Below are 13,189 nucleotides of genomic sequence, written 5' to 3'. Positions count from 1 at the left end.
GGAGAGGTGGTGTGTTTTAATGAGCCTGGATCCCACGCTGAGAGGATTAGCGTCTTGTCATTTGGGCTGGAGAGTCTTTTAACTCTCAAGCTAAACTAGCAGACAACTGACTGTTTATATTGAGCTCCGATTTCTACATTTCACAGGATGGTAATCTTTTCTCGGCATCAAGACTCATTCACAGGGGAATTCCGAACACTAAATGCAAATTTTTCTTCTCCAGTAAAAGAAAACCCCCCAATTAAATCACATATACGTACAAGGTTGTGGGTAAAGTGGTTTTGCAAAAGTCCCTATAAACTCCCAACAGATATTTTATACGATTTTAGAACTACTATTGTCCAATATATGAAATATATAATTGAATAAAATAAATGAATACTAAAACCTTTCAACTTACACCATGTTTTTATATGTGCATATACTATAGATGTGTTAGCTGCCCTTTGAACAAAACACAAACTAAAGCTATGAAACGGGTATAACACAAGGTAGAGAACAGGAACCACCTGGCTGAGGATAAGGCAAACGGCATAAACCAGGAAGAGATGGAGGATTGGGACCAATTTAACCCCAGCGGCAGCTAAAACAACAAAAAACACCCCACACAGCTGAATGGACAATCCTTAAAGGTCCCATGCTTCATACCCCGTCCAACCAACACTTTGCTGTGTGTACGACTGGACATGTAAAAACAAAACAGAAAGCAAAACCTGCTAATGAAAAATAATCGTTCTTCCTTTCTCACCGTTGTATGTGTTCGCATTATTCATCCATCCTGAACTCTTGTCATTTCCGGTTTTCGAAAAAGGAGTTGATACAGATCTATTGATTTACCAGTTGTTAAAAAAGCACAAAAAAACCCACACCACATTATCTACCTGTGCAGCAGAGATGAATGAGTCAGCGTGTTTTGATACTGGAGTAAAAATAAAGTTAATGGGAGAAGGCTTAAAACCCTGTGTGGGCTCCGATATAAACCTTGGCTCAGGCCTGGAGTCCATTTCCAGTATAAATACTGTAATTGACACATCCATTTTCTATTTATGAGCTGGTTGCATAAGAGAGATGGAGAGAGAAAGAGAGAAAAGGACTGTGGAGAAAGGCCATGTAGTCTCAGTCTGAGAGAAAGTGGATTTAGAGGCTAGAGAAAAGTAGCATTATTTTAAATATGATATTTTTTTTAAAACAAAACTCAACAAAGAGCAGCGAAGAACATTTGATCCTGTCTAGTGAGGGGGAGTGCATGTTTGTGTATTTGTGTGGGAGGCCAGAGCTTGGTCAGCCATTCATTAAGTATACTCTCTCCATTCCTGGCAACAAGTTGTAAGACACACCATGCCATTCACAGTCAGAGCATTGTTCTGTGTGTGTGTATCTCCAGAGGCACATCTTCAAATGTTTCGGGGAACTTTGGAGATATTTGATATATATTCCTCTCTTAAAACATGCAACGTGATGCTGGGACCAGCTGCTATCTTTGCTTGGGGACACCTCAGAGTCTTGTGTGTGTTTTCGGTGTGATTGTGTGTGTGTGTGTGTGTGTGTGTGTGTGTGTGTGTGTGTGTGTGTGTGTGTGTGTGTGTGTGTGTCTGTGTGTGTGCGGTCATGTGTGAAAGTGAGGTGTGAGTCACTTTGAGTCAGAGCTACTTTATTTAGCTCACTTGTTGAAAGAGAAGACATGATAGGTGATAATAGTTAATAGAGATGATGAGACATGAAAACGCACCATAACATTAGGATTATCATTATCTAAAGAAATGAAAACAGACATACCGGTAATAGCAGGGGCGCTACAGCCAAACATCATTAGCTAACAGGTTTCCAACAGACCAACTGTCAATCCTCTCCTACTTGCCAACCTCACTGGATCTCTAGTAGGCTACATCCATGATTACAGCTAAGCTGTACTGACAGTGGTGCTTTGAGCTAAATGCTAACATGCTAACATGCTAACAAACTCACAGTGGCACTGCTAACGTCCTGATGGTTCTGCAGGTATACAGTTTGCCATGTTCACTGCTGTGTGCTAGTATGCTAACATTAGGCTGATGTGAATTTCACTAATTCTGCAACTGATGATGATGTAAGATAAAAAAAAAGAAGCATCTCAGCATTTATTGCAGATCCTCGTGATGTGGAACGACAAAATAAAATGTACAAAATAACATTTACAAAGAATCGATTGGCTCAACTCCCAACTGTTGCCTTACAATTACTTTCATTTTCCTCTCCTCCTTACCAACCTATGAAACATTGACTGTTCTGTTAAAACAAAGATGGGCAACATCTGCAGGATCAGCACTCACAATGATGAGTGACGGGAAAGGAAAGTGCCGAGAAGGAAGGATGGGGGGGATGAGAGGAAACGACCTGTCGTTGTCTCACAAGGTTTTACAAAATGGAAAAATAATTGTTAAAGAAACGGAAGATGCCTGATTTCTTTTTTTGCAGCGTTCAGCTGGATAAACGCACATGAGAGGAAATCACATATTGGTCTTTGTATGAATACAATTTTCCGAGTACTTAATACTTTGAACACACACACTTCAGCAAGCATACAAGCAGAAGCACTTTTAGATATAAATGCATGCAGATATTCACTCGAATCTCGGATAAGTCACACCGTTTTCTTACACGTATGGTGCATCCTCAACACAACATCTCGCTTACAGCTGAGGATTGTTTTGCTCTCATTTCAACTCTTCCTCTCCATCACTGTGACAAAGGTCAGTCCGAACACAATGGCCGCCAGCAGCTGGTGGCCTGACTCACCAAACCATTTGACCCCGTGGCTTATCAGTCATTTAACATTATATAAGGCTTCTAAGCAAAACAGAATCTGAGTCACTGCTTCTGTCTTAGTCATAACAACCAAGCGCTCATAGCCGTGAGAAGGACGTGATGGACACGTGTCACTCACCGAGCTGGACTTTAAGATACTTGTTGCACGTATTTACAGTTGAACACAACACGTACGTGTGATCAGTGGCACGCGCAGCACGCTGTAGTGTAATTAGTGCAATGTGTTGCCACAACTTCTGCGGGTTTGGTTGGTGATCCTGTGTTCTCACCCACGGTCCTGAAAAACAGACTTTGTTGTTGGGTATAAAAACAGGAAATGCGTTACACATCATGTGCTGCACCCAAAGCTAATATCTGGTCTCTGGTTTCCCTCTGATGTTTTTGCATGCTAAGTCTAACCAGATTATGCTTGGTGATACAATTTATCACCGTATGATTCCCACACCAAAAGCTATTTTGTTGTCTCGGGAATAAGAAACAAAATAGCATGCTACTAAACACATGATTTTATATTTAATGTGCAAGATATACAATTTGAAACAGTAGCAGTGTTTCCATTCACACACAATTCTTTTACGTTTCAACCAACTTTTTGTTTCTGGTTTGCAACCTCTGATGACTTTATTCACTCCAAGCCAGTTGATGAAAACATGCCTCATTAGCATTTCTTTTTTTGCGACTTAAACTTAAACTTTGCTCTGCAATTTAATGGAATCATGACTAGCGTTTGTCAAACAAACACACAAATAAAGTAAATTTACTTCCTTGGTTACACCAAGTTGTTGACTCATAAAAATGAGTGCCGTACTATCTTAATAGCTCTTATATGCTGATAAGTTATTATTACTTATCTTTAACACCTATAACTACATGGACAAATATGCTGACTCCACATTAAGACAAGTTCCACCACCCAGATAGTCTGTAAACTTGGATTTCACAGATTCCTTCGTCCCCAGCACAACCAGTCCAACAACTCCACACGCTCTTGTTTTTTGAAAAACAACAGTGAGCCTGGGAAGACGGGTTGGCTGAGCGATATATGAAAGAGTCAATTGTAAAGTTGAACTAATTAGGAGGCTGCGAATGAGAACTCATGGACAAAAAAACGGGATCAGAAGGTCAAACTGCAACCTGGTCATTAAGCGAGTTAGATATGAATCAGCTATTGTTGTCTTCCAAACTGTCTACGTTTTTTTCTCATACAGAGAACATTCACTCCGTGAACGTATTTGCCGGAAGCACGTTGTCGTGTGAAACGGCCATCTCGTCATTTCTCTTCCCACTGTTTACTGCAACGTTCTGCACATTCTGTCTGCGGTCTGATCAAAGATGCTGCTGAGAAGCAAGCATCCTATTAAAAGCGTCACAAAGTCAAAGTGATGTGAGATACAATCTTGTGTGTGTTGTACGTGTCACACAAGAGTCTGTTTTGACCCATAAAGAGTCTCCAGACGTCTTCCTGAAGAGCTATTGAGGCTCAACCAGAGTGGCTGACCAAAACTATGAGCTAACATCTTCTTAAAGCTACAAGCCTGTAGAGCTGAATGTCGAAACCCTTCCAAACCACTGTTAAAAAAATTAATCAATTTTATGGTGTGACAAGGCTATGGTTGGGTCACGTTAAGGCCCCACAACAACTCGGTTACTGAAACATCGTGGTTTGGGGTAAATTGAGTACTTTGTTCAGGGTTTACAGTCATGGTGACGACATTTAAATGGATGTATAAACACTTAAAGTAATACCGCCAGTCCTTACATCAAACAGACATGCAGTGTTATATAGCACACACTGCTGTAGCCTTTATATAATCTATTCAGCCCTATGCATCAGCTGTTTCAGACCCAGGCAGAGTGGAGGAGAGGATGTGAAAATCATTCAATCAATCGCTTTGTTTTTATCCATAAAAACGTGACATTACTGAGCTACAGAACTATTATGAAATAATCCACTGCTAGATTATTTGTGACAGTCAAACTGCAGTGCTGCCTAACCCACAAATTGTCTCACAATTATTTTAACAATCTGTCAGTGTTACACAAAAACATCTTCCAGGCCAAACGGGTTTTAAAAGGGATCCACATTTTTTTTTTTTGCAGAGAAAAATGTAGAGCCAAGCACGCAGACGAACCCTCCCCACGGCAAACTGTCCCAAAACACACTTCTCAAGTCTGAGGACGAAGTGGCGGGAAGAAGTGGCCTGCATGCAAACGCAGACAGGCTGGAATGTTTGCCGTGACTCGTTAGTGACGCACTATTTGTTGTCGTGCCACGCTGCACTGGACGTATTGTTGAGGAGAAACACTTCACACTTGTGGGGGAGGCGGAGGGGGGGAGAGTGGGGAGTGGACAGGGGGGGGGGGGGGGAGGGGGTTTTGTTGTGAGAATGAAGAGTCGAGGGTGTTCTCATTTTCGTTTCCTCCTTTTCCTGAAGCCCCCCCCCCCCCCTCCCTCAGTCGATCTCCCTCCCACTCCCCCATCATTCATGTTGTTCCTAATGTCTTTCCTGTACAGGGGTAGGACCCGTTCCCACACCGTGAAGGACATCCCTTGGACACACACCCAAGGAAAACACACCCATTTCCCTGGACATACAGTCCCATACACTGCAGCAGTCTGACCACATACTTAACGTACAGAATAAACCTTGTCATTTGAAAGACGGTAGATTTTAGGACAAGCTCTAACATCATTACAGTCATTAATCATTGCAAAAATAGAGGACAGATTATGTTTTGGCAATTACATTATTATATTCTTCAGAGTAAACTGTGCTAAACAAATAAACATTGTTAGGGGGCAGTTTTTGTGTTTTTTGGTTATTTTTTAAAGGGAAACTTTGAACTAAGAACCGGCTGATTTTCAAGGTTACTGCTTGCTACTTACAGTTTTACTACTTCATGATTATTTGCTTGTTTGGGGTTCAAATGACATTTTTCTCAGCCTGAAAACACATTAAATAGACTTGTCTGGTCTATTAACGACAGTTGGACGAACTTCACTTCAAGAGGCATTTCCTGAACTTCCAATGGCATTTTCCCCAGACCTCCCATTAACTCCAATCTGTCCTCACACGTCTGTGTGAAGAGGAGAATATGATCAATAAGAGGAGGTTTTAGAATGGTGGAGGTGCATTTAGCAGCTTAATATCTTTCAACAGTGTCCGTTATGTAAAATCCTGGCAGCGCATACAGTGTTGGATAAGCCAAAATGTGGAATAAACCTTCTGTGTGCACCACTGAGCAGGAGGGGAACACAAAGCTTGTTTCCTGTTTGTGTCGCATTCAAACCCCTCCCCTCCATTTCCTTCCCTTGGGTTCGATTGTGCACCTGCACCTAAAAGCCAGCATAAACACGCTCAGCGCTCAGCTAGACACAGAATTCCTCAGCCGCACAACAACACAACACATGTGCAGAAACAATACGACTCCTGTGTGAAAACAAGTTTGTTTTTCCGCGACACAATGAATAGAAAGTCCAGGATGCCCTCGGATTCCTTCGCATTCTTCTCGTTTACTGTTTACATTTGGTCACAGTGGATGGATATAGATATTGCATCTCTCGTATTATGTAGAGGAATGAGAGGAATGTGAGCAGCTGCTCCACTCATTGTTACAACATAAGGATTCTGGGTCAGTGACGGATTTAAATAATAATAGTGCGCTGCAATTATTAGATGAGGTTCCTTTTTTCCCTTGAACTTTATTTTTTTTAAACTTTTTAAAAATGTGATTCACAGCATCTACCCACTGCATGACAATATATATATTTTATGCATAACAAGGTATTGCATTATAGGATGAAATTATCTTTATCTTCGTGAAAATTGATTTAAGTCAACTGACAAACATTTTCACACTTCCTTATAAATGAAAGGATCAGGTGTAACCAAAGAATGCTACTCTGCTCTCTGCTGAAACAGTACAGAGTCAAACGTAAAAAAAAAAAAAAAACTGGAAAATAATCATGTCATGAAGTTGTTGTTGTTAATGATAACACCTGCACTGATCCGTTATTAAAATGCTGACCATGTCTAAAGTCTGGATGAGCGATTATCACGAACACAACACAAGCCAATAATAACTTCCATGGCCACGGTACAATAACACTGTTATATCATCGTACGCTAAGTCACTGTACTTTAGTTGTCAAGGAAACAACACTTTGTTGTATTGTAGAATGAACTCTTATTTTTTGACAAATGGCCTTGTGAAAGCCTGAAACCAAATGTCACATGAACTATCTCATGAAAAAAACACGTTGTGTTATTTAGAAAATCTTGTTGACATACTTCTATTCACACACTTCATTTTTAGCAGAGAGATGTGATTATATTTTTCCCTCTTTCATGGGAAATCATAGATGAGTGTGCAGCCTGGTCTCACCAGATGGCATACGAATGATATGCCAATTTCTTAAGTCATTTCACGTGCTATCACAACGCCGTTCTTGCTCTCTGTGTGTCATTTTGCACCCTGTAGTCTGTACTGCCATGTAAACCCATCTGTGTGAATGTATTGTGCTCGGAGCCAGACATGGAACAACGAGCAACAAACCAAATATGTTGTTGACTTATTTGAACATGTTTTCCGTATTTATGTTACGTTGTTTACATACATATTTTACTTAGTTCATGCACAACCGTGATGTTTTTCCTCGACCAAACTGGGTCATTTTCTTGCCTTAATCTAGACACACACACAAATCATGGTATCATGATGTCCTTCAAAGTGGCGTGCTATTTTTGCGCCTTTCCATAAGGTCAGGTTGGAGTGTGAGTGACGAGTCTTGCATATATGGGTATCATAAGAGTCAGGGCTAACGAAAGGTCTGGCTCCACTATTATAATTCTGGTATTGGGTGAAAACCGATCCTCATTCTTTTTATTTCTTTCACAATCGTCTTGGCCGATGCTAATCCTAGAAAGCAGCGATGATGTCCATGCAAAAATAGATGCAGTAGGTGCAGATAGTGGATGGGGAGGAGAATGCAAACTAAAATAAGCAGCCAATGACAGGCTTATACCAACAGTCTACATCCGGGGAGTCAGATAAGTAAGAACCTTATGCACCGCTGCTAATTAATCAAACACACAAAACATGGCTTAAATCAAATTAGCAGTTATACTATGTCTGCAGGATGTCTTTATATCATATTGTTTGTAAGTAACTGTGAAGTAAAAGGGGAAAAGCAAACTTTGGTGCATTTTGAACTGTCCCTTTAAATCCTGACTGATTGATTAACCGCTGTAAAGAATAAAAGGCATTTTGCTTTGAAAACACCAGCAGAATTCCTGACATGGAATCCAGTTTGGTTTGGAAATGTAGCTCAACACACACACACACACACACACACACACACACACACACACACACACACACACACACACACACACACACACACACACACACACACACACACACACACACACACACATCCCCTCCCACCGAATCCAATGCCACATCTGCAGACAGCGTAGGAGTGGTTTACAGTAAAACCACCGGAGCTGCAGTGAAATTACAGAAGTAAATCAAAACACTGCACTCACTCCCAGATGTATCTTTACTTTTGTTTTTAGTAAGAGGCATCTCCCGTCCCACCTCAGACGTCTAGTGGGTTTAACACTTTATTGGGAGGATTGGGAAGCAGCAGAGTGGGTTCTTCATGCAGATATAGAGCTGAAAGAAAGTCGTGCGTCTATGCTGTGTCTTTAAAAAACCAGCTACATGAACATGTGTTTCACTGACTCCATTTAAATATTTACTTTTCATGGGTTGTCAGCTTTAATTAGATAGTAAACAGGTTAATGAGAGGAGGGATAATTGAGACCAAGAGAGTCAAAGTAGACAGAGGAGAGATGTGATCTGGTCAGAATGAACAAGAGTCAAACCTCTACAATACAACTGAGCAATAAAGCCACGTCTTTGTGTACAAATACAGATATTTTTAAAAGCAAAAAGAACCCTTTTCTGTCCAAACAGGGACTGTTTTTCAACCCACACATGATTGTGTAACTTTCCAAAGAAGTGTAAGTCATGGCTGTGAGGGCAACAGTTTAATTGTCTGCATGTGTTTCCAAAACAACATTTTGAAATGTTACGTTTTCTGAATGGAAAGAAAGCAGCATTTAAACAAAAGTCTGGATAAACGTGAGCAAATTTGTCTGTGTTCTACAGTTGTACACGGGAAAACAAGAGCGTTTATTTCTAATTATATCTACTATTTCTAGAGACAAAACTCAAAGTGAGACCATGTTGCTTGAGTTGGCCATCAGAAAAGTATGGCTGAGGTTAAGAATGTTCTGGTTCACATGTTTTTTCCTGTATATTTTGGAAGCAAGTTTGTGGTTTTTGGCACAGGTTAGCCCGGGGAGAGTTGGGTGAAAGGCTTCGCCGGCTTGACATCTTTCGACACGTACTTAAATGATCGTGTTTTATATGTCCACTGTACTGCTATATGACTTCAAATATTTCAAATGGATGCACAGAGGTGTCAGGCACTTAGAAAGTTGCTGAAAAATGTGCTTCACGTATTCAGAAAGGTTAAGCATTGTCTCCTTTATGGAAAGCAGATGTAGGTCAGTGTAAGGAATGTAAGGTTGTATACAAAGAGAATGTAAGGTGTATAGTGTGTGTGTGTGTGTCTACCTCCCATCCTTAGAGGATATCTGTGAGAGTGACATGGAAGTTCAGGGCACATCCAGGAAACAGGCCCTCTGTCTGACTATCATCCATCACGGGAGTCCGTCATGAATAGGCTGAGGGGTCAAAACTGGAGATGGAGGAGGAGGAAGAGGATGAGGAGTTGGTGTCTTTTTGCCTTTAGTGCAATTGCACCAATTGAATTCTGTCTCCTCTTTAGTCTGGAAACTATATCCAGGTTATAACAACAGTCCATTTTCTGGTGAACTACGTGTGCAGATCCCGAGTGGATTGTAGGGAATAGAAGCGGTTTACGCCCGACAGGCAACAGTTCCTCTCGCTTGATTATGATGCCTCTTCATGTGTTCATCGCTGTTCTCAACAGGAGGAGAAAGGAAACACAGATGACGATTGACGTGCAATCCTTAGTCATCACTGTAATCAAACACCTGCATTGGTTTTCCTCCATAAAAGCAAGCACAACGAATAAACGGCAAAACAAGGAGCATTTTAAACGCTGTAAAAGCTGACACACGTCCACAGCTGTCTGCCAGTTTGACTTATAATGTAGAAGGTCCTGTCATTATGTGGCTGCTGTTGCCATGGGTTCATGTGATCCCCTTTTCTCTCATCTTAATGTCACTATAGCAACACAAATCACAAGTGTCACGTGGCTTAACAGAGAGATGGAACGAAAAAAGGCAGAGCTGTATGAGTGATCGAATGAAACAATGAGCACACAGATGGATGGGAATAATGTGTGCATGTGTTTTGTTTTAAAGTAGCATGAAAACGTATGACTCTGATGTCTATGAAACACATAAAAACAAGATAAAGTAGTGACAGCTGTTTAGCACACATATTCTCCTTCTTATTTTCCATTATATGACCTTTGGGGTCCCTCTTTTATTCTGCAAAGTGAATTGGCCACTTATTGTCTCCCAGTAGGGTCAGGGGGCTTCCAGTAGCTGAGTCAGACCTCTTACTGGAAGCTTGTGAGTCATCTTCCTCTCCCCCCTGATCCACCCCTCATTTACCTTCATCCCCCTCCCGATACGTCCCACGTATCACCTCCCCCTCTCAACCTGCACCGTCCTCGTGTGTGTCGCCCCCTGAAGGGCTTCCTCGTATGTAAACAGAAATGCAAAAGGACGGAGCATGTTGGGATTGAAAGCAGGTTCGTTGCTATAATGCAGCTGGATTATTGCTTCTCTTTAAATTTTCCACTACACAAGTGCATGCATTCCTCAGCGAAAAGAATGTCACCGCTAAAGCCTCCCACCCCTGAGCCCCGACACCATTATACCCCAACCCCTCCCCCGATTCCCGGGTGCGCCCCCTTCTTATCCACCCCCCCCCTTTCCCGTAATGATCTCACCCAGCTGTCACTGTGTAATCCCACCCACACTCACTACAGCACGTTTGTTGCTGCTGCTGATGGCGACTGACATCATTTGTTTTGTGTCGCTGTTTCCTGGAAATCCAAAACACACGGCCAGTCAGAAGCTTTGGAACAATGTGTTTAAGCATTTTGCTTTAACTTCATACAATGTACTCTTTATAAATGCTCTTACATTGAGATGAAAGGAATAGCTCTGTGACGGACAAACTGGATTATATTCTGGAGGGTTCACATTTAAATGTCAAAGTCCTATTGATCCAACAGACGAACCAAACTAGATACATTGGATAAATATCAAAAATAAATTTGGGCAGTTGGGGACTGCAGAAAATATCAGTGATATATCAAGTAGAGCATGTTGATGGGTTGATGGGAAATACAAGAACGCAGGTGGTAACTCTGTGGTTTCATCACTCCTTTCATTTACGAGCCATTATGTGATTCATTAGTTATATAAAAAAAATTAACTATAGACAACTTGTATAAAGTAGGCTTATACAAGTGTAGGTTGCAGGTTGCACAGCCAACAAACATATGTAGTCCATACATTCTACTACTATTCTTCTGATGTCAGCTAAACATACGTTAACTCTGGTTATGTTCACATTACTTCCATTGTCTACGTAGACAATGGAAGAAATCTGAACATAACCATAAAAGCATGCTTTTATGTGCAGTGAGTCACAATATTCAGGGGAAATGTATTTTCGTTGCTCAATGCCTTCTATGACGACTGTTGAGTGTCATTCATTGTCTGACCGTGGAGTTTAATTAAAGCTATGTGTCCTTGAAAAATCAGCCACTTAAATCTCTGATGAAGAGCTACGGGTCTATCTCCAATATAATAAAAAAAGAAATCCCATTTAAACTACACATTTCCCTTAGATATTTTCTAATCTTATTTACAGTGAATCTACAGTTGCATTGCATTCACCAGGAAACTTTTGCTTGACAGTGTATGTTGGCATGGCGACTAAGAATCATGGACACTCCTACTTTCATTGTTTCTCCTGATGAAGCTTTCAGTACCAGCTTGAGTGGTTCTGATGATTAACATGAAAATCAGAAACAGCCGCTGCCTTATCTTGTGTTTGTGAGCTTCATGGGCAAAATGTGTGGTTCTCTGATGTGGTTTCTGTCCAAACAACTTAAAAAAAGTGGTCTTTATACTGAACGCCTGTACATCAGCTTTGTGCATTTTGTTAGTTAGTTAGTTGGATCGGTTCTTGACTGTCTTCTCTTCACTAACGGCTAGCTAGCCAATGTGGGCAGACAAGAAGCAGAAACAACCTTAACTCAATTAACCAACATTTTGATTTAACCAATTTAGCCTCAGGAACCATGCATGCATGTTAGAGTCCAGCTGGATGTCCCCCTCCTGATTCTCTATTATTACATTATCTCTTGTCATAATACACTTAAGTCATTACAGTCACACTAAAAACACAGAGAATTCTTTATTCTGTTATGTTTGGGAACCATCATAAGACTGACGAGATATGATGTCATTCTGCCATACAGTGATAAATGCTTTCTAAAGGTCTTAATGGTTAAATTATGTGTCTTCAGAACAATTTTGGCTTCATTTGAAGTTTTCACATGAAGATGGGATATATGGCGGTGCACGGCTGCCAAGTGCACTGAGCAAGGAATTCTTTGGAACAAAAACAACCAAGAGTAACTGCCAAACACATCCATAAAACATATGTGACCGCCAATTGAGGTTAATCTCATTTAAAATGACATGCCTGATCTCATATGCCACTCCGACAGGAAGTCTTCCTCAACTGCTCTCAGGAGGTCGTGGGCGTCAATATCATGAGGGCGCTCAGTGAGCGTCGCCACGGTCAAGCATCACTGGAGAGGAAATGCGTGTGCGTGTGTGTGTGTGCATGCATGCATGCATGGGCGTACTACGCAACCGGAAGCTGTGCACTAAGGTGCCTGGTGTAGGAGTTGGGTTATAGAAATGAGAAAAACCCTGCAGCCTGTAAGACTCAGAGATCAGCTATTCTCAACGGTAATGTGTCAGAATGTAAGAGGCGTCAGTGTGGACAAAATGAGCGCCGCCCACAACGTCAGAGCCCGGCTGTGCTGCAAATCCAACGCTGTGTTTATGTAATTTGATGTTTATGCAATGAAAAGGATTGGACTGCGTTGGGGTGGATGGCAGCAGTGCAGTGGCAATTGAGGGGGTGGGCATGGTGTGCATCCACCTAACTTTAATTACCATATTTCAGGAGTAATTAGACTGCTGGGGGGAGCATAGTATATATATTTAGTTTTATATTGTAAATATTTAGAGAAAGAGAAGAGGTGTGTTTTTAAACTCTGACAAAG

At 41.2% G+C, this 13,189-nt stretch overlaps 1 protein-coding gene across 1 annotated transcript in view; it reads right to left on the bottom strand.

The window, feature by feature from the left end:
• Positions 1-10,917, bottom strand: part of LOC311030208 (cytochrome c oxidase subunit 5B, mitochondrial-like) — a 115,875-nt gene extending 104,958 nt beyond the window's left edge. Inside the window, exon 1 of the mRNA XM_084035841.1 lies at positions 10,912-10,917. The gene's annotated coding sequence lies outside the window, so the exon portion shown is untranslated. The remainder of the gene's footprint in view (positions 1-10,911) is intronic.
• Between the last annotated feature and the right edge of the window lie 2,272 nt (positions 10,918-13,189).

Source organism: Eutrigla gurnardus (assembly GCF_963514095.1).
Source record: "Eutrigla gurnardus genome assembly, chromosome: 19".
NCBI classification, from domain to species: Eukaryota; Metazoa; Chordata; class Actinopteri; order Perciformes; family Triglidae; genus Eutrigla; species Eutrigla gurnardus.
Note: the sequence above shows the minus strand (reverse complement) of the source record. Positions and strands in the feature narration are given on the sequence as shown.